Genomic DNA, 25,223 nt, shown 5'->3' on the forward strand with positions numbered 1-25,223 from the left:
CTATGAGAAGTAAACATTCTATCTAAGGTAGGAACTCTTTTCATGCCCATGGTCAAATAAGACCAATGATTTTGGGTGCCCAGTTTGAGACACCTTATAGTGGCCTGACTTTCAGAAAATGTGGAGCAGACACTCTCTGAAAACTAAGACTTGTTTTAAAGGTGTCTCAAGCTAAGCACTCAAAACCACTAATTGCTTCTGAAAATCTTGGTCCATATTTGTATCTAGTTCTGTAATACATTCTATATGTTCCTCATGTTGAACAAAAATAATAGATATTAGATCAGGCATTACCTATACCTATGGTTGGTACATAAGAGTCGGAACTATGGTCAAATAGGTAACTGTAACCTTTTCTTTCAGAGGCATTGCATCAGTTTTTCTTGTAACTGCCAAGGAAAAAATAATCTCTCTTTTGAAGCCCTATTATATATTAAATGTAAGGTTTTGCCTGGTTCATTTAAATAGTTTAAATGACACAAGGTTAAGAACAGAAAAGTCTTTCACCAAAGGTGGTTAGTTCTTTTTCAAAGATTTATTATTATTTGAAGCTTACTTTCACTGCATTCCTTTACCTTGGCTATTTCCCAAGTGGGTACCAGTTAATTAAATAGGATTTTGACCATTTAACCTTCCATATAAACTGTATCTTTACCTAGTCTATTTCAATAAATCAAATAAAAAGCAATCGTGGCAAAATACGTATTTTTACAGCTGTGAAAAAAACAAACATGTCTAATAAGGCTATTTGTAAGTACTTAGTAGTCAAAGCTACAGCAAGGAGTCATGGATGATTTTAATTAAAAAAATATGGGTGGGTATATAAATTCATTTATGATGGATTTTCTCAATCAAACTTTTCTAGCATTATTACAGAATAATGCTGTAGTCTCATAATTACTCATTTATTTATGGCAACTACTGTTCAATCCACTTGATTAACTTGCACTTGTTTTATGATTCATATAAAGTGTAGCTGGTCTTTAAAAAAAAACATTGAAAGGGATGAGGATAAAAGACGGGGGAGAGGGAAAAGGAAGGAGAGATAATAAAAACAAAAATAAAACCAGGATAATTTGTTGCGATTTCTATAGACATTAGACTTTCTGGGGTCAGATTTTTAAAGAATGGGGAAATGAGTGCAGAAATCTAGACTTATGTTTACGAACACAGGTAATTGTTCATTTGTGTGCCCTTTTGCACACAATCACCCATTTTGTATCTCCAAGCATAGGCTTGCGACTGGAAATGCAGGCTTTTGTGCGTTTATCTATTGCCCCCTCAAAATATTTGGCCTTTTCTTTAACTTCATCAGGAAATCAAGTCTATTCTGGGTTTGAAGGATTACAGTAACAGTTTCTGTAGCCAAAAGATAAAAAAAAATTAAATGATTAACAATATCTCACCTATGAAGAACACAGAGACAAGTAAAGCCACCTTTTTGTAATTTGCATGTGACAGTGGTTTTTCCTGGTCCTAGAATCTGCAGTGGCAAAGAATTTGCCAATGAAGCAGGGGAACTGATCCAGTCTTTCTTCCACTGCAGGAACTTTACAGTTGAAATATTACAGAAGATGTAATGTTCTGCATATTTTAGAACTAAATCCTGCCAACACCATGGATTGCTGTGTAAATAGTGATACTAACAGATGCACTACAGTAATCCTCAGCTAGAAGGTGAGATCACATCTGTTCTGGGGTGATAATTCTTTGATAGATGGCACCTTCCTATTCTATGACACTCCTCTTAACCTGACATCGATGAGTTGCAATCCCCCCCATAAATCATAGGTTGGTGGAAGAAAGCAAGATAAATGTATCATCTGCAACATAACTCCCTTCTCACTTTGCAGACTGATCTGCACAAAAGTAGTGATGTAGCCTTGTGAGCATGGTCCCCTGAGAACCTACTCACTAGAACCCTGTGCAGGGCTATGTTTTTAATCCCGCTCCCACTCCACCCTGCAATATCCACTTCTACCGTGTTTCTTGCATTTTTATCCCACTCCCACCTGCAAAAACCTTAGCTCCCACAAATCCTGCAAGATGCCCCCATGCTACTAATTCCTCCCCTGCCCCAGCCAAAAAACAGTCAGTTAATATATGATATGTATTAACGGAATTCAGACCCAATTTTTACCACTAAAAGAAAAAACAAATCTTGCTTAAACCATGTAAAAACTTCTTTAACTCCCACTATAATAGATATCAAATCTCTTTCTATCCCTCACTTAAATTTATGAACTAAAATATCTTAAAAAAAAAAGAGAGAAAAACTTGCTTTACATTTCTGAAATTCTATTTATGACAAACTGACAAGAGATTTAGTCTTCTCCCGCAAATTACCATAGTCTCGTTTTTTTGCCCACCTAATCCCACCCACAATAAAGTACATTTTACCTTCTCCTGCTATTATGGCAGCAGGACCTGCGGGATCACAGTCCCGCTGCAGGGCTCTACTTTTATTCACCTCTTCATACACTATAAGTGCTGGATTTCGTGGTGCCATGCATGATTGCTCCAGAAATGCTGATTGTCGGTCTTTCCTTGCTACAGTATCTCATGCCTGGTTTGCGGTCTTGTATATAGTGTGATAACAGGAATTAGCGGGAAGAAATAGCTTCTGTTTTTCACATTTCACAGGATTGGGGTGTACACGCTGAACAATAAGCAACAACAATTTTCCTGCCCCCGTACATCGCCTCCCCACCAAATCAAAGCCCAAAAGTGAACGGTGCCTTGAAAAAAGACTCTTTCAAAATGAAAGACTGAAAAGTAAAACAAACAATTTAAAGGGACATTAACAGCCTAAAAATCCTGCGTGAGAGAACATTTTACCTACTACTGATACAAACACCTCCAACAGTAAAGTAATAGTAGTCCACAGAGATTAGAGAAAAGTGTTTTTTCTCATCTGTGCCTTTTGTGTATGTCAGGACTTTGTATATAGTTATTTTCATTGTTTCCCCTGTGGTGTCTTTCATATATCAACAGTAACAGGGGAAGAGAAAAAGACTTTTAAAATAGGAAATATTATGGTAAAGCCACTAAAAATGGCAGAGGGACACGGGTAATGTAGTACCCTAAAGAACTTTAACTCATTTTACAAAATTGACTAAAACAGGGTGTGTTTCTTTAGCAAAGGTTCTAACCAAGAGCACCAGAGCTCCTGTTTATGCAGAAATAAAACAGTCACCACTGTCAAGGAAGAGACTGATATTCTACCCTGGGAAATTTCAAAAACATTGACACTCCAGGGACATTTTGGCTAATCTCAAGTAGCTAATTTTTCATTTGACCTTTGTAAAAATCTATCAGTGAGGTTGTTAAACTTGTAATTAAAACACAATGTAGGTTCCACACTATTTATTTTTAAATATAAGCAATTTCTATATGCATTGCAGACCGTGAGAAGACAAAGTGAGGGCCGGCTTTCCCTTCTTCCATTTTGCTGATGCTAGAGGCCCCAGGAAGACAAGAGGATTCTGAAGTTCACACAGCTGTTCTGACTATTGACTCTCAACATGCTTCTGGGTTGGGAGTTACAGGTTAACAGAGTAGCTCAGGGAAAAATGGGCAGTCAACAGGTGGACAAGGCAGCATGAGGGGACCACAACCAAGTGAGCAGCTATGATTGAAAGGGGGCACAATGAGGCAGCAATCAGGTGATCAGGAGCAGGAGGAACCAGACAATCTGGGCAGCACAGAAATACTACTGATCACAGCAGAAACTGTTGCAATATGAAAATGAATTCCTACCTTCAAGGCTCATATGTCATCACACTAAACTAGCTGAAGCTGCCTATCAGAGGAGGCAGCCTTGTAACAACTGAGCAGGACAGTAGTAATTAAGGTGCCACCCACTCTGCTAATCCAATTCAGCCCCTCCTGATTTGCTATTAAATATTAATGAGTGAGGAGTCAAGAGGAGGAAATTCCTGGCAGTCAAACCAGCATGTGAGTGAGGCTCTATGCTTTGCATACATCTTGTGCAAACTAGCTCTAAATGCAATGTCAAGTGACTAATAGTGGTTAAACTAGAAGATCTGGAATTTGCCATGTTTTGAGTCATCCGATCTTTGATCAGGACATGTGGGAGAATGAAACACAGACACAAAGATACATTTTGAAATAGAAAGCTGCAATGTTATTAACTTTTTACTTTACTGGGGGTGAGAAGCTCCCACAAACACACACATACTGCAGAAATTTACTTAGATCCAGTGCAATGTTAAAAATGGACTACATGCCAAATAGCCAATGTTCAGGATTGGCCCTTTTTTATCTTAGCTCCTAGGATTCAGCCTAGCTCTGAAGGGGATTTGTGGGGGGAGGGGAAGAAACAGAGGGAGGAGCCGGGGAAGGGACAAGGGCAGAAGAACTTAGTCTTTTATGCCCTGGTATTCTCAACCTATAACCACTAGAGCACACCCCTCTCCAGACTCTGGAAGAACCCATTATTCCTGAGTCACTACCATTAAGTGGATACAGAATTGGTTAAACAACTGCAAACAAAGGGTAACTATTTTGAATTGGAGGGAGGTCTCAACTGCGGTTCCACAGGGACCTGTTCTGGGTCCAGTGTTGTTTAACATCTTTATTAATGATCTGGAATAGAGAGCATACTGATCAAATTTGCAGATGATACAAAGCTAGGGAGGTTTGCCAACACTTTGGAGGATAGAGCTAAAATTCAGCGGGAGCTTGACAAATTGGAGAACTGGGCTATAGACAACAACAACAAAATTCAAAAAAGACAAATGTGAGGTGCTACACTTAGGGAAATAAAACCAAATGCACAAATGCAGAATGGGGGATAACTGGTTTGGCAGCAGCACTGCTGAGAAGGATCTGGGAGTTGTGGTGGATCACAATCTCAACATGAGTCAGCAATGCGATGCTGTTGCAAAAAATAGCAAATGCAATTTTATGTTGTATTAGCAGAGGCATAGCATACAAGTCTCGAGATTGACAGTACCTCTCTACTTGGCGCTGGTTGGCCTCAGCTGGAGTACTGTGTCCAATTTTAGTCACCAATGTATAGAAAGGATGTTGAGAAACTGGAAAGGATCTAGAGACGAGCAACAAAGATAATCAAAGGGATGGAATGCAAGCCATACGAGCAAAGGCTGAAGGAACTTGGTATGCTTAGATTGGAAAAGAGGAGATGGGGGGATGGGGTGGGAACACATGATAGCGATCTTCTAAAACTTGAAAGGCTGCCATAAAAAAGTTGGAGAAAAGTTGTTCTCTCTTGCCACAGAGGGCAGGCCAAGTGGCAATGGATTCAAACTACTGCATAGCAGATTTAGATTAAATCTCAAGAAAAATGTCCTAACTGTAAGAACAGTAGGACAATGGAACAGACACCTAGGGGTGTTGTGGAAGCTCCTTCACTGGAGGTTTACAAAAGGAGGCTGCACAGCCATCTGTCTTGGATGATTTAGACACAACAAATCCCACATCTTGGCAAGGGTTAGACTACATGTGGATCCTTGTGGGCCCTTCTAACCCTATGGTTCTATGACTCCTCTGCTGTCTAGCAAAGAGCTGTGAAACCATTTTCAAAGTGTATCCCCATCTTCCCCTAGTGGCAGGTCCACATAGAAAATAATAGCCTCCTACTGCCACCAGTTACTCAATTAACTCAAGTGGTAGACAGCTGTGCTGTAGATTTATAGATCCCAATCCCACTGATGACTAATGTGGTGGTGGTGGTGGTTCATACGGTTCCATACAATTAAATTGTTTTTTCTTCAATTTTTAAGTTTTTAAAAACTTAGGAAATTCTATCCAAGAAAACTAAATTAGGAAATGCCACAATAATGGTTGACCATACAACCTTAATTCAGTTCCCATATGTGTATGCATTATGTTGTAGTCTGTAACTGCATGATCATATACTATTTTTTTCCACAGGATTGCAGACTCTTTGAGTGCACAGGATGGATGGTGAGGAAAGAAATAAGGCTATGAGGTGAATAAGGATGATGTCTAAGATCCCTGCCTTGTTTGTTGCTCAAGTTGGAACGTATGTAGTAAACGAAGCAAGGGACTTCAGGAAGAGAAAGGATGGTCTCATGGTTGAGACAGCTGAATATATCCTGCAGAACTGGATTCTGTCCCTTTAATAGGTGGCAGGTTTAAAACAAACAAAAGGAAGTATTTCTTCACACAATCCACAGTCAATTTGTGGAACTCTTTGCCATGGGATGTTGTGAAGGCCAAGATTACAACAGGGTTCAAAGAAGAACTAGATAAATTCATGGAGGATAGGTCCATCAATGGCTATAGCCAGGATGGGCATGGATGGTGTCCCTAGCCTCTGTTTGCCAGAAGCTGGCAATGGGCGACAGGGGATGGATCACTTGATGATCACTGTTCTGTTCATTTCCTCTGGGGCACCTGGAATTGGCCACTGTCAGAAGACAGAATACTGGGCTAGATGGACCTTTGGTCTGACCCAGTATGGCAGTTCTTATGTCTTCCATCAAAAGTTCCTATGTGATGCAGTGCAAGTTATATAATCAAAGTTTTCACAGGTGGTCACTGTGTGTTCTTGTGTGCCCTGCCCAATACCCTAGGGGTCTGATTTGAAGAAATGCTGAACACTCACAGCTGTAATTGAGGTCACTGCAAATGAGGTGTACTCTGCATATATGAAGTACCACTAGATGTTAAGTTTTCTTCAAAATCAGGCTCTATGCTTCTCAAATCAGGCACCCAAAATTAGCTAACAATTTGTACTTTAATCTAGGCACTTCAGTTCCCCAGGTGTAAAACAGGGATAATAATACCAACTCAGCTTGCCGGGGTGTTGTAAAGATTAATTAATTAATGTTTGTTAAGAACTGAGATACAATGATGAGAGCACCACAGAAAAAGACCATGAGGAAATTAATAATCCTGTATTTAGGGCAGGGTTTGGATGGTGTGCCGTAAATAATGCATGGGGCCAGACATTGAATGATGAGGATAAAAATAAATGTTGAACAGTTACTCTTTCAGTGACCACTGTCCATCCTCTGCACTGAATGATGCAAGGTGCTGCAGAAAAAATACTAAGTGATCATGCAATTAAAATCTTTTTATCATAATGCATATGCACAAGGGGACCAAACTAAGGTTGCATAGGCAACCTTAATTCTTGCATTGCCTAATTTGTGAGCACTTGACTCTGCAGCTTAATAACGTTCTTTTAATATACTTTTTTAAAATGTAATAACACTATAAAGAGCCAGATGATTAATTATCTTTCCATTTAGTCACAATCATCATGAACAACATAATAAGAAAAATGGGATACTAGGCTGAAAACTTGTCTTATATAGATTAACAACTTGCAAAATTTCAGGTGAAAGAAACAACTATTTTTATATTACAAGGCTATAGAGAAAACATTCCAGCATTCATGTCATTGTTTAATTTGACAAAGAAAGATAAGAACTTGTTGCTTATTCAGTATGAAATGTATTCCATTTTGAGAACTTTAAAACTGTATCTAGCATATGCCTTCTAAAACTTAAAGGCATTGTATACTGGCCTGTTCTTTGCACTAGTTAGTTTCCTGTTGAGTAGGTAAAATGCTTGGCAGCCCTGGGGAGACCGCTCAGAGGCTTAAGCACTGAACCATGAACTTTTCTGTTTACCATGATATTAAACAAGTAGACACTCTCTCTGACATTATGGAAAAAAAAAGATTCTGTTAAAGTATTTGTTTCACTACTGTTCTTCTGAACCATAGATCTATTAAAAGAGATATTTAGGTAATTTATAATGACAATAATATAAAAATGTTATTCAATTCAGTAAACTGAGTTAATACAACATTTAGTTTAAACACACAGAGGTCAAAGAATACAAACTTAAAGTTGAATTTGGACATCAAACCTATGGGCAAAATTTAAAAGTGATGTGTAGGATGGTGAAAGTTAAACCTCTTTACAATAAACCCCCTTACTCTCCCCTAGGTCTACTTATATCCAACCTAACCATGAGAGAGGGAATCTAAGCACATCCAATTCACAACTCAGAATTTAAGCAGACACAATAACTTACAGGGGTTGCTCTGCACCTTGCAGAATTAGACTACAAAAAAGACTATGCCTTTTACTCTTACCTTCTTCTCCATTCCTTTTTAGGGAATGCTTGATAGCTATAGATAAGGCACAATGACAATAAAACATATGACATATATAAATAGAAGGCTAAAGTGCCATCATTAATTAACTCAGTTTTACTCCCATAGACATTAAATATGCACACATACGTATATACATATCCACTATGTTATGTATACATGTTTCCCCGGGCTGATACTTCGTATCACAGTATTTAGCTCAGAGCTAATTTCTGAGTAAAAACTTGGCCTGAAAATAGGGGCTTACAAACGAACACTAATAAACCTTTAATAATAGGGACTCTAGCAGCCACTGCTATAATAGCTTTGCGATACAAAACCTGTGTCAATTTATGGACCGCCCCATAAATCTTCTCTTCTCTTCTGGATTTAAGTTTTCAGCCAAAGAAAACCACCTTTTTCATAAAATTAATGAAAACAAGCTGCTCTCTGCCTACTGATATAGTGTTTTTCTTAACTACATTTTTTTTCTTTGAATCATATATCCTGTAGTTTGATTAAATCTCCTCACAAGTCAACTAAAAATTAGAGCTTTGCAGTGTGAACCTCAAAGGTGGTGTTTACTTGGAGAATGTAAACCCATCAGGCCTAGAAAGCTAATATTTAAATTAAGAATAAGAGCAATATGCAATTTTTTTAAAATTATTTCACTGCATAAAGTTATTTTCAGGAGTTAAAGTTTTGAGAGAAATATGATCTAGGCAATGTCTTTATTAGATATAAATGTACTGGAAAAATGAATATAGATAAACTGAGAATATTAGAATTCTATTTAATCCCATGAGGTAGTAAATTGGGATTTCTAAAGCACTTAACGCAATATATCTGCAACGAGGGGTTAAATATATAAGTGTGAAAAGTCAAAGACAAGAGTTAGATTAAAAGGTTACATGGAGACTGTTGAAAAACTGAAGCCATGCTGCTAAATAGGCATCCAATAGACATTTCTTTAGGCTGAAGCAGCCAATGGCATATAGTATGTTCTAAATAAATTCACACACAATATATAAATTTAATTCTAGTGGCAGCCCGGGATCATATTTTCTGTTTGGAACCAAAGCAGTAGATTCTCTTCTATGAGTACCAAGCTACACAGACATGACAGAGCTAATATAACTGCTCATACTGGAAAATAAAAGTGCCAGTCTATGCACTAGCTACATTGTCAGGTCACAATCGCTCTGAAGAACCCCTTAATCCCTGCTACTGGGCCCAGACCAATTCCCAATGAAGTAAATGGAGGCTAGAGGAGATACCCATTAACTTCAGTCATAATTGCATCAGTGCCTATACTTCAAAATTCTTCTCCATTCTGAATCACAATTAACCTGAAGAATTAAAGTCTTCGTCATAGAATATCAGGGTTGGAAGGGACCTCAGGACGTCATCTAGTCCAACCCCCTGCTCAAAGCAGGACCAATCCCCAACTACATCATCCCAGCCAGGGCTTTGTCAAGCCTGACCTTAAAAACCTCTAAGGAAGGAGATTCCACCACCTCCTTAGGTAACGCATTCCAGTGCTTCACCACCCTCCTAGTGAAAAAGTTTTTCCTAATATCCAACCTTTGTCAGGCTTTATCATCCCAATTCCTTTCAGTTCCTTGTTTTTTTTTTTGACAGTGAAATTCAATAACGCAAACTCCTCCATTGACCTCAGTGTCAACTGTGCCTCCTTATGCCAACAGTGAATGTGGCCGTATAACCTTTCAAATTTCATCATTATCAGACTCAACTCACAGTATGTTTTTCTTCTACAAAAATGTGGGCAGCAGAACAAGAACTTTCCTGTATTTTGGCAACAAATGTCTCCAGAAACATCGCCTTTAAAATCATTATTTGTATGTGACATAAAAAAATCTATTCCAAAGAAGGAAACACAAACAGAGAATAAATTTCCATTATTTTTTTTCAGAGCAATTTCCTAGTTTAGTTATATAAGATGGAAATAGCCAATGTCTTTTTCTAATGTGTCTCTAATCTCTTCTTCCCTGCCTCTGTTGTCAAAAAAAGTGATATATCTGAAGTGCAGAGATTCATTTCAATCTACATTGTAAGTAGCAGGGCAAAAATCTTGTTATACAGGTTTATATAGCTATCCAAATGCAAGTATGAAAACTTTTTCCTGAAAAACTGCACTTAATTTTATTGACTTCAGTGGGATTTAGGCACATATTTAAAATTAAGTATGTATTGAAGAGCTATCCTGAACTGGTAACTATATGAACAGGGAATGAACAGATATGATTTTCTTTGAGTGCAAAATCAGAGAATTCATAATATTTGTTAGTATTCTGGAGCCAATCCAATGCCCACTGAAGTCAATGAAGTCTACATATCAATTTCAATAGATATTGAACTAGGACCCATAAATACATTCCATTGCTTTCATGTTTATTGCTTTTATTTTTAAAAAACAGAATATGTCAAACTATGGAATCATAATTTGTATCTATGTTAAAAAATAGCTGATATAGTTTGATTGGTTATTAAAGGTAGTATTAATATCAGCGTTTAATAAAAATGTCAGTGTTTTTTTCTTTTCTATTTTGTTGCTGTTGTTAAAGATACATAGTTATTTCTTGAAATCTTCTGCACCCTCAAAATGGATTTTAACAGGCTCTTACATTAGTTGTTTTAATTAATATCATTAATCGTCTGCCTTTGGAATAAACATGTCACCTAAGGCCAGGTTTATAAAGGTATTTAGGCACCTAACACACTGAAATCAAAGCATGAAATCAATGGGAGTTCGGTGCCTAAACACGTTCAAAAACTTGGCCCTAGAGCTTGTCAGGAAATTGTCAGAATGACTACACAAGGAATACTCAGATCTCAGTGGTTCAGGAGCCAAATTAGTGATCAACATTGCTCAAAAGAGCCACAGTAGTGTGAATAACTGGGGAATATTTAGTTTTTATACACACACACATTATTCTCACAGCAAATAACTTAGTGCAAGTTAATAACTTAATTGATTAATAATATAGTAAAAGCATCCTGATTCTCAGCTGGGTTAATAATTAAATCACACAGTGTTTTGATATCATGCTGCAAAGAGCTGCAGGAGACACAGTAAAGAGCCACTTGCGGTTTGAGTCTGAGTAGCACTGCACTGTACTTTAGGTCATCTTCTCATTTGTTACTTTTGTCACCAAGTAGTACTCATGCTCAGAAAGTATCTAAGATACTTCCAGGAAATGCCTGAAAATCTCAACACATTCCTAAACAATTTAGTTGTCACTTAAAAAGGAGATATCTATAAAGTTAGCTAACACCTTTAAAACATGATCACTCTAAATTACAAAAACAGTGTTAAAATATTATTTGTAGAAGTGGCTACTCTGTAAGTCTACTAGATAGATGTCATATCTCTTTGCAAAGTGCTTCTCTTTTAATACGCCAATTTGTAATGTTCAACAATGATATGTTCTTTTAAAGAAAAAAAGCAAATAGTTGGGGGAAACAATTATAAGTTACCCTTTTATCATTATTTTTATTCCTGTTATAAAGTTGAAAACCTTACTCCCTTGGGTATGCATCTGTCTGTGAAAGTACAGGGACCAAGTTATCAGAGCATTGCTAATGCAGCTGTATTTGATCTCTGAGGAACAGTTTGTGTCATCATGGAGCAAAAGTGCTGGTGAAACATTTATCTAGATAAAAGACTTCAAGCAGTTAACCTGCTCAGCAGAGGCAATGCAACCAGGCAACAGGATAATGACCTCTACCCAAATGTGGAAGGTATATCAATTTAATACCATGGCAGCTAGACAAAAGATAATGGTAGCTCAGCAGGAAAACATTAGCAAGGCTATAACTCTGGGTACTGTATGTGAACAGAATGATTCAGAAGTACAATGCAGCCTGGTATTTTAACTTATAACAGGGATTTTTAAAGGAAATTTATAATTTGGTTTATACTTGCATTTTAAACACTTCATTTTTCTCTTCCAAGAAAAAAATCCCAATGAAAGAAATCTACTGTATGGATAAAAGTCAGTACTACCAGTACTTCGATACAAACACCATCTGTCACTTGATGCAGGAAATGTTGGAAGGCCAAGCTATTTCTTACCTAACTTTATTATGACACTACATTTTAACAAACTAGCAAAACCTGATGAGCCTTGTTTAGCTAGCTGAACCAGTTCTAGGAGACAGATTAATCAAATTTAGTATGCAAGTTTATTTAGGTTTATAACAACTTGAATTGTTTAGCATGACCTTCTTTTAAAGGAAAAAGGAACATTACATTGTGTTTTTGCTGTACAGTACATCTTGTATATATAGGTGCCATTCTTTCACTGACATATAGGAAGTTTGGTTTTTAAAATATTTAATTTTAAAGTAGTAGCATGATCCGACCTGCATGTTTATCTAAAGATCTTTACTTTATGACAGAGATTTTAGTCTGTCAGGTTTCCTCTACACATGGCAGGCAGCTGTCAGAACCAGTGTGAAGGGTGAAGGGTCAGTGCAGCTTCTCTGTTAAATCACAGGGTTCCATCAACATCTCAGAATTCCTGCAGAGTGGGAGCTGGGAGACCACAGATTAGAGTACACTGGAGTGTGTATATAAGGTCACTTCACGTCTATCAAAGTGAAATCAAACTGGTAAGCTGTACAATACATTTCACTGTGTTCTGTGTTCAGTGAAAGTAGCAAGAAAATGGCCATGTGTGTAGCAGACCACAGTTTAACATAAAATTTCACATTGTCTTTTAAACAGATGGATTTATTGTTTGCAAAGACATGTTGACTGTATACACATCACATAAATGTGTTGACTGAGAACTGTGTTTCATAAATTCTTCATGTCAGACACTGAAAAATCAAGCACTTGTTGTTCAAGCAATTGTTTTCAATTAGACTGCAGAAGTTAAATAAATATTAAGTATAGGAACCAGATGTTTACATTTACTGAATTCTATGGACATAAATTTAGACGTATTACTTCTGATAGATGTACTTCAGTGCTTTCCCATAATGTGGTTTAATATCTCCTAGACAAACTTCAAATGTATGAGATCAGTAGCTGTATCATCCTAAGGATCAGTCTCGCCTTAAAACCGCCTCTGTGACTGCTGGCCCACAGACGCCTCTTAAATGTCCGAGGATAGGCTGTTCCTTATCCTAAGAGTGTAAATCCTATTTGGACAAAACCATGTAGTGCTGTTTTGCACATTAGCTACTTCCCCAAGCCTTCCCTCTCCCAGGGATGAAGTCAAGGGTTTTTCTTGCCTGAATGCTGTATCGGGCTTTTTGGAATCAAGCCCCATCATCTATATACATGTATTCCCCCATCATGACAGTATCTGGACACCTATTGTAGAGCCAACTGAGCAAAAATGTGTCCCTTGGCAAAACAAAATATATACTGGGTATCTGATATGAAGAGATTAAATGGACAGTACAGCACAGGATTTTTGCTGCCCGAGCTCTGGAATGATTGTGACAAAGATCTCCCTAACGGTCAACATAGAAGCGGAAATTTCCACCTCTGGTGATCATGGGCAGGAGTCGTGTTCGGCAAAGGATACATTGGAAAAGCGTTTTAACCAACAGAATTTGTCTAATTTTAAGATAAAAAATTGTGATATATGAGCAGTTTTATGAAATTTCAGTATTTTCCCACAGCAACGTATATTTTACGGTCTGGACAGCTGGAAAAAAAATTGCAAAGCTGAAGTCACTCTAGATCACATGGTCAACAGGAATCTTGCAAATTCCTCAAGAAAATTTACCAGCCTAGGTGAAAAATAATCTGCTAGCCCAGCCTTACCAAAAACACCAGCACATGCTACCAACTCCCATATAAACACATGTACTCACTCCCACCCACATGCTCCTGGTCACATGCACTCTCACATTTGAATGGATGGATGCAATCACATCCCCTACATGTTCTCTTTCGCACACAAACTCAGATATCTTGCGCCTGCAGGAGGAGGCAGCGTGCAGAGCCGCCTGCCGCGTCACCACTTAGGAGCAGCCGGAGCCTGGGACAGGTTGCCACCTGTAGGGAGCCGCCCGATGTGAATGGCCCCTGGATCCAGCACCCCGTACCCACTCCCCAACCCTGCACCCCCTCCTGCACCCAAACTCCCCCCCTCTTAGTTAACCGGCATTTTTAACTTACTAGCATCCCCCAATCCCCCAACATGCCAGATAAAACAACTTTTACTGTACATCCCAATTCACCCCCATATTCCAGCTTGGTCACCCTTCCATTCTGACTAGCAGCTGCAAGTGGCTCATGGATAGAGGGTTTTCTTCTGCCATAAGAGCTAGAAAAAGGTAGGTGAGGGGTTCGGTTTATTTTTTTTTCTGGATGAAAGTGTAGATTCTGAATAAAGCTTCCTATTCACCCTGGGCAAGGAGGATATTTTGCAAGGCTGATCTAGAGGAATAAACACAGGCCAACGTTACAAGAAGTTCTAAGTTCCATTCCCACTTCTGTTGCTGACTGACCTCAATCATCATAGAAATGTAGGGCTGAAAGTGACCTCAAGAAGTTACCTAGTCTAGCCCAGTGAGCTGAGGCAAGACCAAGTGTAGCTAGACCATCCCACCAGCGTTTTTTTAATTGTTCTTAAAAACCTCCAAAGATGAAGATTCCACAATCTCCTGGAAGCCTATTCCAGTATTTAACTATCCTTATAATTAGAGAGGTTTCCCTAATATTTAACCTAAATCTCCTTTGCTGCAGATTAAGTGGATTACTTCTTGTCCTACCATCAGTAGATTTGGATATCAATTGATCACCATCCTTTTTATAACAGCCCTTAATATATTGGAAGATTTATTAGGTCCCCCCGCCAATCTTTTCTCAAGACTAAACATGCCCAGTTTTTTAACCTCTCTCATAGGTCAGATTTTCTAAACCTTTTGTCACTTTTGTTGCTCTCCTCTGGACTCTTTCCAGTTTGTCCACATTTTTCCCAAAGAGTGACATCCATAACTGGACACAGTATTCCAGCTGAGACCTCACCAGTGCTGAACTGAATGGGATAACTACTTCCCATGTCTTACACACAATACTCCTGTTAATACACCTCAGAATGATATTAGCTTTTTTCACAACTGCACCACATTCTTGGCTCATGGTAAATTTGTGATCCACTATAACCTCCAGACGTTTTACACTGACCTAGAAATGTACAATGAGCACAAGTAAATCAGTAAATATAATTGCTCCCATTTTACAGATGGGGAATATTGAGGCTGAGAGATTAGAGCTTTCTGTGAGAGTTGCTTAGGGATCTGCCCTTGGTCCCCTTCTCTTCTCCCTCTATACTTTACCTCTGGATAACCTCATCCGCAAACACAAATTCAACTACCAGGCCTATGTGGACAATTCACAGACCTGTCTCTTTCTAGCCAAACAAAAGTTTCAGCCTGTAACTCTGATATCTCCTTGTGAATGGCTAGCTATCAGCTCAAACTCAACAGCTAAAACGGTGCTCCTAATCTTCCCCCTACAAGCCTTCCTTCCTACTTCTTTTCTCAATCATTGTGGACGACACCACCACTCTGCCTTAACCTCGCTGTCATCTTCAACTCAGGCATTTCTCAAAGTCCTCATGTCAAGGCTATGTTTAAGTCTTGCAGATTTTTTCTGTGCAACACCTCTAAGTTACAGCCTTTCTTATCCATCCACACAGTTACAACTCTGATCACCTCAAGTGGCAAATACTGCAATATCCTATTCCCTGGCCTTGACAAATATGATCTTGCTCTGCTCATATCCATTCAGGATACTGCTGCAAAGATCATTTTTCTAGCTTATCACTTTGAACATGTCACCGTTCTCTTTGCATCTCTCCACTGGCTCCCCTTCTTCATCATATTTTATCCCCCTACCTATCATCTCTCATTCAGTATCAAAAGGTCAACAGTGTACAATAATACAAAGAAATAATAACAACTTAAACAACATTTCTGAAGTCAGAGAACAAGTCAGTGTAAGTCATGAAACCCCTCTGAATCTCAGTCTACCCCTCTGAAACTTAACTGATGTTTGTAAATGTCTGTATAAATGCAAAATATTAAGGCCACGTGGTGGCAGGTGTTGGGAAAAGAATTCAGGATCCCACGGTTCCCAGTCCTGTGCCATTCCTCTGGCCATGTGGCTTCAGAGGAGAGATGGGGAATACCACAACTGCCTCCACATTTCCATGAGAAACCAGCTTTTCAAAATTTTGCATTCTTCATTGTGAATAATTTTCAATCCCCTGAACTTTGGTGAAAAACTTACATTCCAAAGTGGAAGTAGGGAGGAAAGGGGTGCAAAATGTCACAATTATTTGTCAATAATGTTCTCACCAACCTCACTTTCCAACTCAAAGTTTATTTTAAAACCATCATGGCCCAAAGGTGCATTGCTTCCCTCCAGAAGGACTGCAAATAGGTTTTACTCTAACACTAAGGCTTTAACATTTCTCATGGTTTGTGTGGTACCTGCAGGGGACGATAGAAATTATGGTGCATGGAAGGCATGCAATTCATACGCATGAATTCCCTGCTTCCCCAATTATTTCTGTAACTCCACCATGCACAGAACAGTTGGTGATTTCTCTTTTCCTGGGTAGCATGCCAATTTTTCCTTTGGGTAGGTCAGCCTGCTACATAACGAAAACATAGAGCCCAGAAGGCTCCTAATGTAGTTCCAGAAGCATTATAATTACATCAGCTTTACTGTAAAGGAAAAAACAATACAACAAAAGAAAGTTCCACAAAACAAATAGCAAAACTTACAAGAAGAATGAATGGCTCAGTGGATTTGTAAGGATATACAAACGTTCATTTCAGGTGACAATGTTTGAATGTGGTGAACATTCAGTAGTTTGTCCAGTTCTAGTGGGCAGGTACCATCAACGCAATTTGACACCCTTGGTTGATAATCTCAAGAGAAGCCAAGGATTAAATGGATCATCAAAACTCAGCTATTCTTACACTCCTGCCTGTAGTCTGTAGACACAGAATGCATTGGTAGGGCAGTATAGGTAAGCTTCTAGTGGTCATGCTGTATATAGTTTGTTTTAGAAAATTTCAATGGCCCAATGTGATCAAATTTATCTTCCACGAACACTAACGATTCACTGAAAACATTTAAATGACTAATTGCCAAAATATGTTCTCATTGAAAAGGCTAGTTATTGACACTCCTAAAATTAAGAACTTTTCAATAATTATATACTGGAGCAAGCCAAGCTTATAATTATTCTATTGGGCTGGTGAACTAATACTATTACAAGTCATTATTTACATGTTGTTAGAGGCATATGGCAAATCTAGGTCATACCATTTTATAGTTTGTGTATTACTCATTTTTAAAATACATACAGAAAAAACCTATAACTTCTTTTCCAAAATTAATAAGGGAATCTCTGATTAAAAACTTCCACACGAGCCTGGTATTTATTTACTCAATTTACTTTAAAATAAATAAAAAAATGAATTTTATCTCAATGTTCAGTGAGGTCATGTCCACCAGGATTGTTAGGATAAAGATATTCAGTCTTTCATCATAGACATACAACTTTTAACAAGAGTAATCTCTAGCTGTTAAACAACAATGCCTTCTCTGTATACCATGTGTGGTAATTTAATCATGCAACAAAATATCTGTACAGCAATCCAGTGATAATATTGAACAATGCTCATGAATTCAATTAATTTTAGGAAAATGTAGCTTTGATGCTCCCAATAAAGTCTGTTTTCATTACATCTATATAATAAATAAACTAGCCCCTCACTATTCTTCGTGCCTGTTTAAATGCAAACAAAATATTTGCCCAAAAATCCAGTTATAGAAGTTAAGTGAGGACAAAAAGTACATGAAGGTACCTTTATTAACAACTTTCAAAAGAACATAAAAATAACATTTGTAAATATCAGGAACTTTTCTGGGAAGTCCTTAAGCATAACTAAAAAAAAATCCACTTCAAATTTTCCTTCTGCTTTCACTCCCAGGTATTCCCCTTCTCTCTCCATTTTCTGTCATCTGCTTTGACAGAGACAAAATGTCAGTAAGAAAATTAAGGCTGCAGGGAGGCCTTGTAGTGGCAGAGTTTCCCTGCAAGCTGCAAAAGTGGGAGATGACTCCCTTAAAAAAAATAAAATAAAATAAATTAATAACCTAGTCCTGGACTAGAAATAGCATTTCTATATGTAAAAACACGATGGCATTCAAACCAGATATATCACATTTCTGAAGGACTAGAAACAGGACCTTCTAATGCAACTGGTAAGCAGAGATTCCCCACTTCAAAATTGTGCCAACACTTACATCTATTAGACCATAAAACTGTGTCATTTTTTAAGTGTAGAAAAGCATTTTGGAGGTATTTCACCTTTATTAGATTTAATTTTTCTCTCTCCCTGACACAATTGGATTCACATCACCTGGCTTTAAGGTGGAGAGAGACAAGAACAAGTCACAAAATTTGTTTGTAAAAATCTCTAAAACATTTATAAAATAGTTTTTCATTAAAATATGTATAATATACAGAAAACATGATGGTGGGATTAGATATAAAAGTTTTAGCAACATTAATTTGGAATGGTTGTATTATTCACAAGTGGCATAGCCACAAATAAATTATGTAGGTCACCCAAAATGATTGCTGATGAAGCCACACCAATATGCATTCCATATATAGTAGTACGTTTTCATAAGAACACAAACACAAATATGCAAGCCCATTTACACATGTACAGTTTAAGCAGGGAAATTCCTGCACATGCTTTGGAGTATCTGTATGCCTAAAACATGCTCTTCTAAAAACTGTGCTCTGACCTCTGTGCACTGATCAACTTGTAAGTAAGTAAATATTATAGAAAATACAGATGTGTACCACAGAACGAATGCGCCATTACTGGGGAGAATACTATATCTCATTATAGTTCAACAATGTTGATGATGGTAATAATAAATAATGCTTGCAAAGCAAGGTACTATTCAACATGAGTAAGGATGTCAGAATGTGGTTGATAGCTATTAAATGTGTCCTATTTATTGTGCAAGTTCTTTTCAGTTAGATAAAGCATGTTTTCACAAACTAAATGTTATGGATCCGTAAATAATCAAACAGATTGTGTATGCTAGGTACAACTGTGCGTAATACTTGCAACATAACTCTGGCCTTTTGCAATGTTGTTATAACAATCTTGGGGTTTGTTGTGACTGTTGGAACCAAGTGGCATAGGGATCACTGAAGAGCGATCACAAAAATACCTCTCTTTCCCTACGGTCCCTCAAGCAGCTGGGATCAAATAACTCTCTCTCAGCTGTCTCTCTTCTAAATAAAAATATCTTCCTCACTGTACACGTATCTGTGGCAAGTTGATGTCTATTTCCTCTCTACTGTTTTGTTTTTCAGACCCGCAACCTCAGATCACAAGGGGTACTGAGACTATAAAGGGCCTAATATGATGTTTTACAAACTTGACTCAGATTGTTTAGGTAGGTAAGAACCAGAGGCGGCTCTACCAATTTTGCCGCCCCAAGCAGTCGCTGCCGAAAGCCGCCGCGGCGGGAAAAGCAGTGGGGCTGTCACCGAATTGCTGCTGCGGGACACGGACGGCCGCCCCATTCTAAATGCCTCCCCAAGCACCTGCTTGGAAAGCTGGTGCCTGGAGCTGGCCCTGGTAAGAACGTGGGTTCAGGAGGACCTGTCTTCTTTTGTTTAAGAAACAAAGGCATTGAAGAATGATGCAGATAATGATCACAAATAGAGATAGTAGGAATGAATCATTACCTAACACCAAATCTAAATACCTTTACTATATAGACTATGACTGTTAGAAATTCTTGCTGAGCTTTGCTATTTTTGTGCTACTGACAGATATTTTTAGTTGAGTACAATGAATCCACAAACACTACTAGATCCAAATATATTTTTTCCACTTTTCAGCAACAAGTAAAAGTTTAAAAATGTAGCCACTAATCAGATGCTTTTATGGATTCACAGTTGACTATGCTATTGATAATATCCAACCAATACCTCTGTGAAAGAAACATACTTTAGTTAGTTAGGATTTGATCAATGAACTGATATACTGCAGTTTATGGGCTTGAGTCTGCTCTTACTAACACTCCACTTTGGTTTCAGTGGAGACATTCCTGATTTTCACTAGGTTAAGAAAGAGGAGAATCAGGCTCTCTGATGTTATATAAAGTGTATCAGTGTACATGCACATCTACCTTTACTTGTCTTAAGTGTGCCATTTTTAAAAAAACGTAATTGTCTAGCTTTCCACTTGTTTCATCCATTTATCACATGACGATTGCACATAAGCGTACAGGATTGTAACAAAGATACAAGCCAATTTGGGCTATGTAACTGCTATTCTAATGCTTAATGATATGTATACATAAATGCTTGGAATATATATATTGTGGGTAGTTTTATCAGCATAATATATACATATAGTATATTAGTCAACAGTACAGTGGAGAGTTAAGTAGCGGCCTAATTCTGCAGGCCCTTGAAAGAGAGAACAAAGATCTTGAATGTGCTGCAGGAGGCAAGGAGAAGCCAGTGTAAGGAATGAAGGAGGTAAAGGAAGATGGCTTTGGTGGCAGCATTTTGGATGGACTGGGGGAGGGTTGAGGTTGAGTGTTGGGGTGGAGAGAAGAGAAAGTTGTAGAAACTAAGGGTTTGGAAATAGGGTTTGATGTTGGGAATATGATATGCTGGAAGAGCCACAAAAATGCTTGTTCAGTGAATAATGCTGTAAATCTTGAGACTCTGAGGGAGTTTAGGTAAAAAAGTGGACAGATTACTTCAGCTACAGTGCACAAATGCAGTTAAATGATCAGAAACCACATTTATCAAAAAGGGTATTTTAAACTCCAGACAGAATAGATTAATTTACAAGTTGTGTAGTTATCTGAAGCTAGTTTTGAGTGTACTTGCGTTTACTAAATTTCCTGGGGTTCAGTTGTAATCATTTTGCTACTGTTCTTTACTTCTTTTTCTTTATGAACTGCAGCCTGGGTTACTAACATTTATTCCTCAATAATAATGACTGGGAAATGTCTAAGCGCAGGATATAATTTGTTCTCACCAAGTTTCCTGTAGGATTTGTTTCTGGGCAGTAAAACACAACAATCTTTTAATTAAAAGAATGTGTGTTTGCTACTTTGTAGAAACTAGGAAATGTAGTTCATATAGTTAGATAGAGTGTTCTATGCACACCATGCTTTGATTACCTGTGATAGTGAAATTAGAAACAACTAAGCATTGTGTGTTTGTGCTCACAAAGTAGGTAGTTAGATGTCCAATTATTACCACTGCATGTGCCAATAACTGCACGTGCAATTTAGGTCACTTACACATTTATTTAACAGATTGGCTGGCCTAGTCAAGTGCTCAGACATCTAAGGGTATGTCTACTCAGCAGCTAGGATGTGTGATTCTGATTCCCAGCTCAGGTAGACATGCAGGCACGAGGTTTTCTGGAGCAAGTGCCTAAAACTAGCAGTGTGTTTGAGGTGGCTTTGGCCACGGCTTAGACTAGCCACTAGAGTACTTACCCAGGGGCAGGATTGTTCTTGGGCCGCTAACCTGAGCCTCTGCCTATGCTGCTGAAGCCACACTGCTATTTTTAGCATGCTCGCTTGAGTGTGTGTGGAGGAATCACACCTCCCAGCTGCTGTGCAGACATACCTTAAGTGACCTGAACTGCATTCACAAATATTTATGGGATGTGTGCACTAAGCTGAGCTTGCAAATTGCAGATGCACAAAAGAAGGCCAGCGTTTAAAAGTCAGTCCCTAAAGGATATCCTGCAAGATATTTATCTTCTTTTGCAAAACTGTAGGGGAAAAATAGGAGATAGGGTTGAGACCTTTTAAAAAACTGGGCCCAAAGTGTATTAAGAAGGCAGTCTGCCTCTGTGGGGAGAGCGGGGGAAGATAGTTGTCTTCTCAGAAGAACCATCTTTTATTTGTATTAATCTCAAAACCCTCTTCTCCCACCTCAGAACTCGCTGCTTGTGAAAGCACTATAGTGGGGGTGGTGGTAGTAATATACCTGGAGGAAAATTTGATTTAAAGATGACTCAAAATGACGTTTTCAATTCTCTGCCCTTTTTAGGCAGGCTTATCATGCATAAACATTAAGTGGCAAGGGAGAGATCCCTATCTAACTTTGGTGCCTTGAGACATAAAAATACTTGAGAAAAAAAGAGAAATTCCTTAGTTCCCATCTGTTCTCCCCCTCCTCAGTGAAAATCAACCCTAATGTCAGTCGTTAGTTATAGCTCATAGTTTTCAGCGGGCATGACACTAAACTAGCATTTTCTGTTTTTAGTTAACAGCAATGTGAAGGTGCCAGAAAATATTTGTCAAAACAGTGACGTTTTCCATTTACGAGTGCTGCTTCCATAGCCAAATGACCGCAAGATCAATCTTGCATTACAACCTTAATGCAAAGCACAAACTTACTGAATATACTGTTCCTGCTGCCAACATATGTTTGCTGAATATTAAATAAAATGTTCACAGATATTAAAAATGTCCAGATAAAAGTTTTTTTTATGGGTAAGATTGCTGAAATTCAACATGACTGCCCATTCTTTATGGCAGCCCTGAAGTGTACAGTTTAAATACTTAATCTTTACAAGATGGTTCTAGACAGCACGGATCTCATACATACTTTGTTCTTGTTCTGTCTACATTTGAAACAGCAAATATTTCAACCCGGCACCTTTATTCCTATTAGGGTTAAAAAGGTAACCTGCCTTCATAACGATAATTTACTAGGCCTTACTTTTCTCTTCAGTTCTTTTCTCAGTTAATTTAATATAAAGGCACAATTGCCTGTGTCTTGCCATTTTTCCAGGTGGACTGTCAGGAGAAATATACTATAACAGCAAGATGTGTAATATTGAAATACTGTGGCACATGTGAAGAATAACTGTATGCAGATGGAAAAAAGACACATGCACAAATCCTATTCCATGTTTCAAAGCCTGAGGATGTAAACATGTGCAGGTGAGGTCCACATGGATGTGGGAAGATACAGGCTTCCTCTCATGTCTGCTGTATGGCTGCTACTCTCTATAGGGAAGGGGTGGAAGAACGGTTGGTAGATGTGTAGTTGCAAATCCATCACTGCTTGCTTCTTACCCATCTTCTGATCTGATCCTATGGCTGTGTGGAAGGAGCCTCCATGGAGCACAGTTCACTGGAATGAGGATGAGGACACTTGGAATGGGCCATTACATTTTGGGCTTACTTTTGCCGTGACTTCAACAGAAGCAAGATCACTTCTTTTATCTGTATATTTCATAGATTAAATATACAGATAAAAGAAGCCTATTTATTTATTTATTTATTGCGGATCTGCATCTATATTCAGAAAAGCAGGCTCTAGAAGAAGTTCCTGACTCTAGAGAAAGTCAGGTCCATTTCAAAAGACCTGGCTCTAGAGAAAGGTATAATATGATCCAATGGCTAGAAGTAGAAAGTAAACAAATTCAGAGTGGAAAAAAGGCATACATTTTTAATGGCAAGAATAATTAATCATTGGAACAATTTACCGAGGGTTATGGTGCATTCTCCATCGACAATTTTATATCAAGATTGGACGTTTTTCTAAAAGATGTGCTTTAGGAATTATTTTGGGGACGTTCTATGGCATGTGTTATACAGGAAATCGGACAACACGATCACAAGAGTTCCTTCTAGCCTTAGAGTATACAAATCCATGAGAAGTACAAAATTACTCTTTCCCCTCAGTAGAAGGTAGGCAGTTATTATGCTGCTGTTTTCTCCGTTGAGTTGTCTGTTTTGAAGGGCGATTGGAGGAAAGCTTTGAATTCTGGTGGGGACTTCAAAGGTGCTCAGCCATCAGGAGCAGTATGGAAAACCTACTGAATTAGCACACTCAGCAGTTGAGCAGTTCCCAGCAAGTGCAGCAACCTCCCCTGGTGGTCTTATGCCACTGGGGACCTATACCACGGTTTGTGTTAACATATTATGGTGAATTAAGCATGAGTCTGCCCCATGGACTATTTTAAGTTATATGCAAGTAGGGATCTACTCAAGCAACACAATTCAGAGCTAGATTTCAAACACCACAAAGTTAAGCGTTTACTTGGATTTGGGATTTTGGTTTGTTTGGCCAATTATAAAGACAAACTATGTGACAGATGGATCTGGGATTCAGACCACCTCTGAAATTCCTGGAGGTTAGTGCAAGAGATTTATTTTTAGCACATAGTGTATTATTCAAGTCTACTACAAAATCATGCTGGATAGGGGATGTGGTAGGATGGACAAAAGTGGGGACAATAAATAAATGAAGAAGAGTATGTCAGGAAAAAGAAAACAACAATCCCAAAGTTTTGCCAAGTATCAGAACAACTGGCAATGTAACTGAATGGCAGGGTCTGATCATTTCCAAATTTTTCCGTATGCAAGTAATAACCATAACTTACTGGGAAGCTGTGCACATTGTGCATTGTTTGGTTACAGTCTGTATGTTTCCCAGTCTTCCTTAAGGTTGATAGAATAAATTTACTGTGTGCTAGAAGCTTCTTTTTTGCTGACAGAAACCAACTACATTTTGTTTCTTTTAAACGAACCAGTGTACTTTTCACTCCATAAATCTCGTATTACTTCCTTCCTTTCCAGTTATTCTTCACCAAATTGGGAGGCATTCTTAGCAAAAGTGGACTATGGTAGCAGAAGTAAAACAGCAAATCAGGGTGGAAGCTGCATGAGGAAAGTAAATCAAACAAAAGCAACAAGGTCATTGTGATCTAACAAGATTTATGGGGAAAGTAAGGTGCATATAGATTTAATACAGAGCTGGATAAACATTACATGAAGGAAAATAGTATTAAAAATAGGCTAAACACTAACAGATGATTTGGGAAATTAAGTACTAGTTTATATTCAAGATAGAAAGACACTGCCAGATTTGCAAGTTTCAAATGAGACACAAGTTGGAATAACAAGTGATAATGAAATACAAACACACAACCTGAAAGGTAGAAAATGTGGAACAACTTAATTAAGGAAAAATCACCATCTCTTCAGCACCGAAAGAAAAACTTGCCTTGCAAA

General features: G+C 38.2%; 1 protein-coding gene across 3 annotated transcripts in view; it reads right to left on the minus strand.

Annotated features, from left to right (window-relative positions):
* CDK14 (cyclin dependent kinase 14) overlaps positions 1 to 25,223 on the minus strand; it is a 495,570-nt gene that overhangs the window by 17,420 nt on the left and 452,927 nt on the right. Inside the window, exon 15 of one of the 3 annotated variants that reach the window (XM_073334006.2) lies at positions 23,676 to 24,869. The exons of the other annotated variants lie outside the window; for them this stretch is intronic. The gene's annotated coding sequence lies outside the window, so the exon portion shown is untranslated. Of the gene's footprint in view, positions 1 to 23,675; positions 24,870 to 25,223 lie in introns of those variants that run through there. 3 annotated transcript variants of the gene reach the window in all.

Source organism: Lepidochelys kempii, chromosome 2 (genome assembly GCF_965140285.1).
Source record: "Lepidochelys kempii isolate rLepKem1 chromosome 2, rLepKem1.hap1, whole genome shotgun sequence".
Classification (NCBI taxonomy): Eukaryota; Metazoa; Chordata; order Testudines; family Cheloniidae; genus Lepidochelys; species Lepidochelys kempii.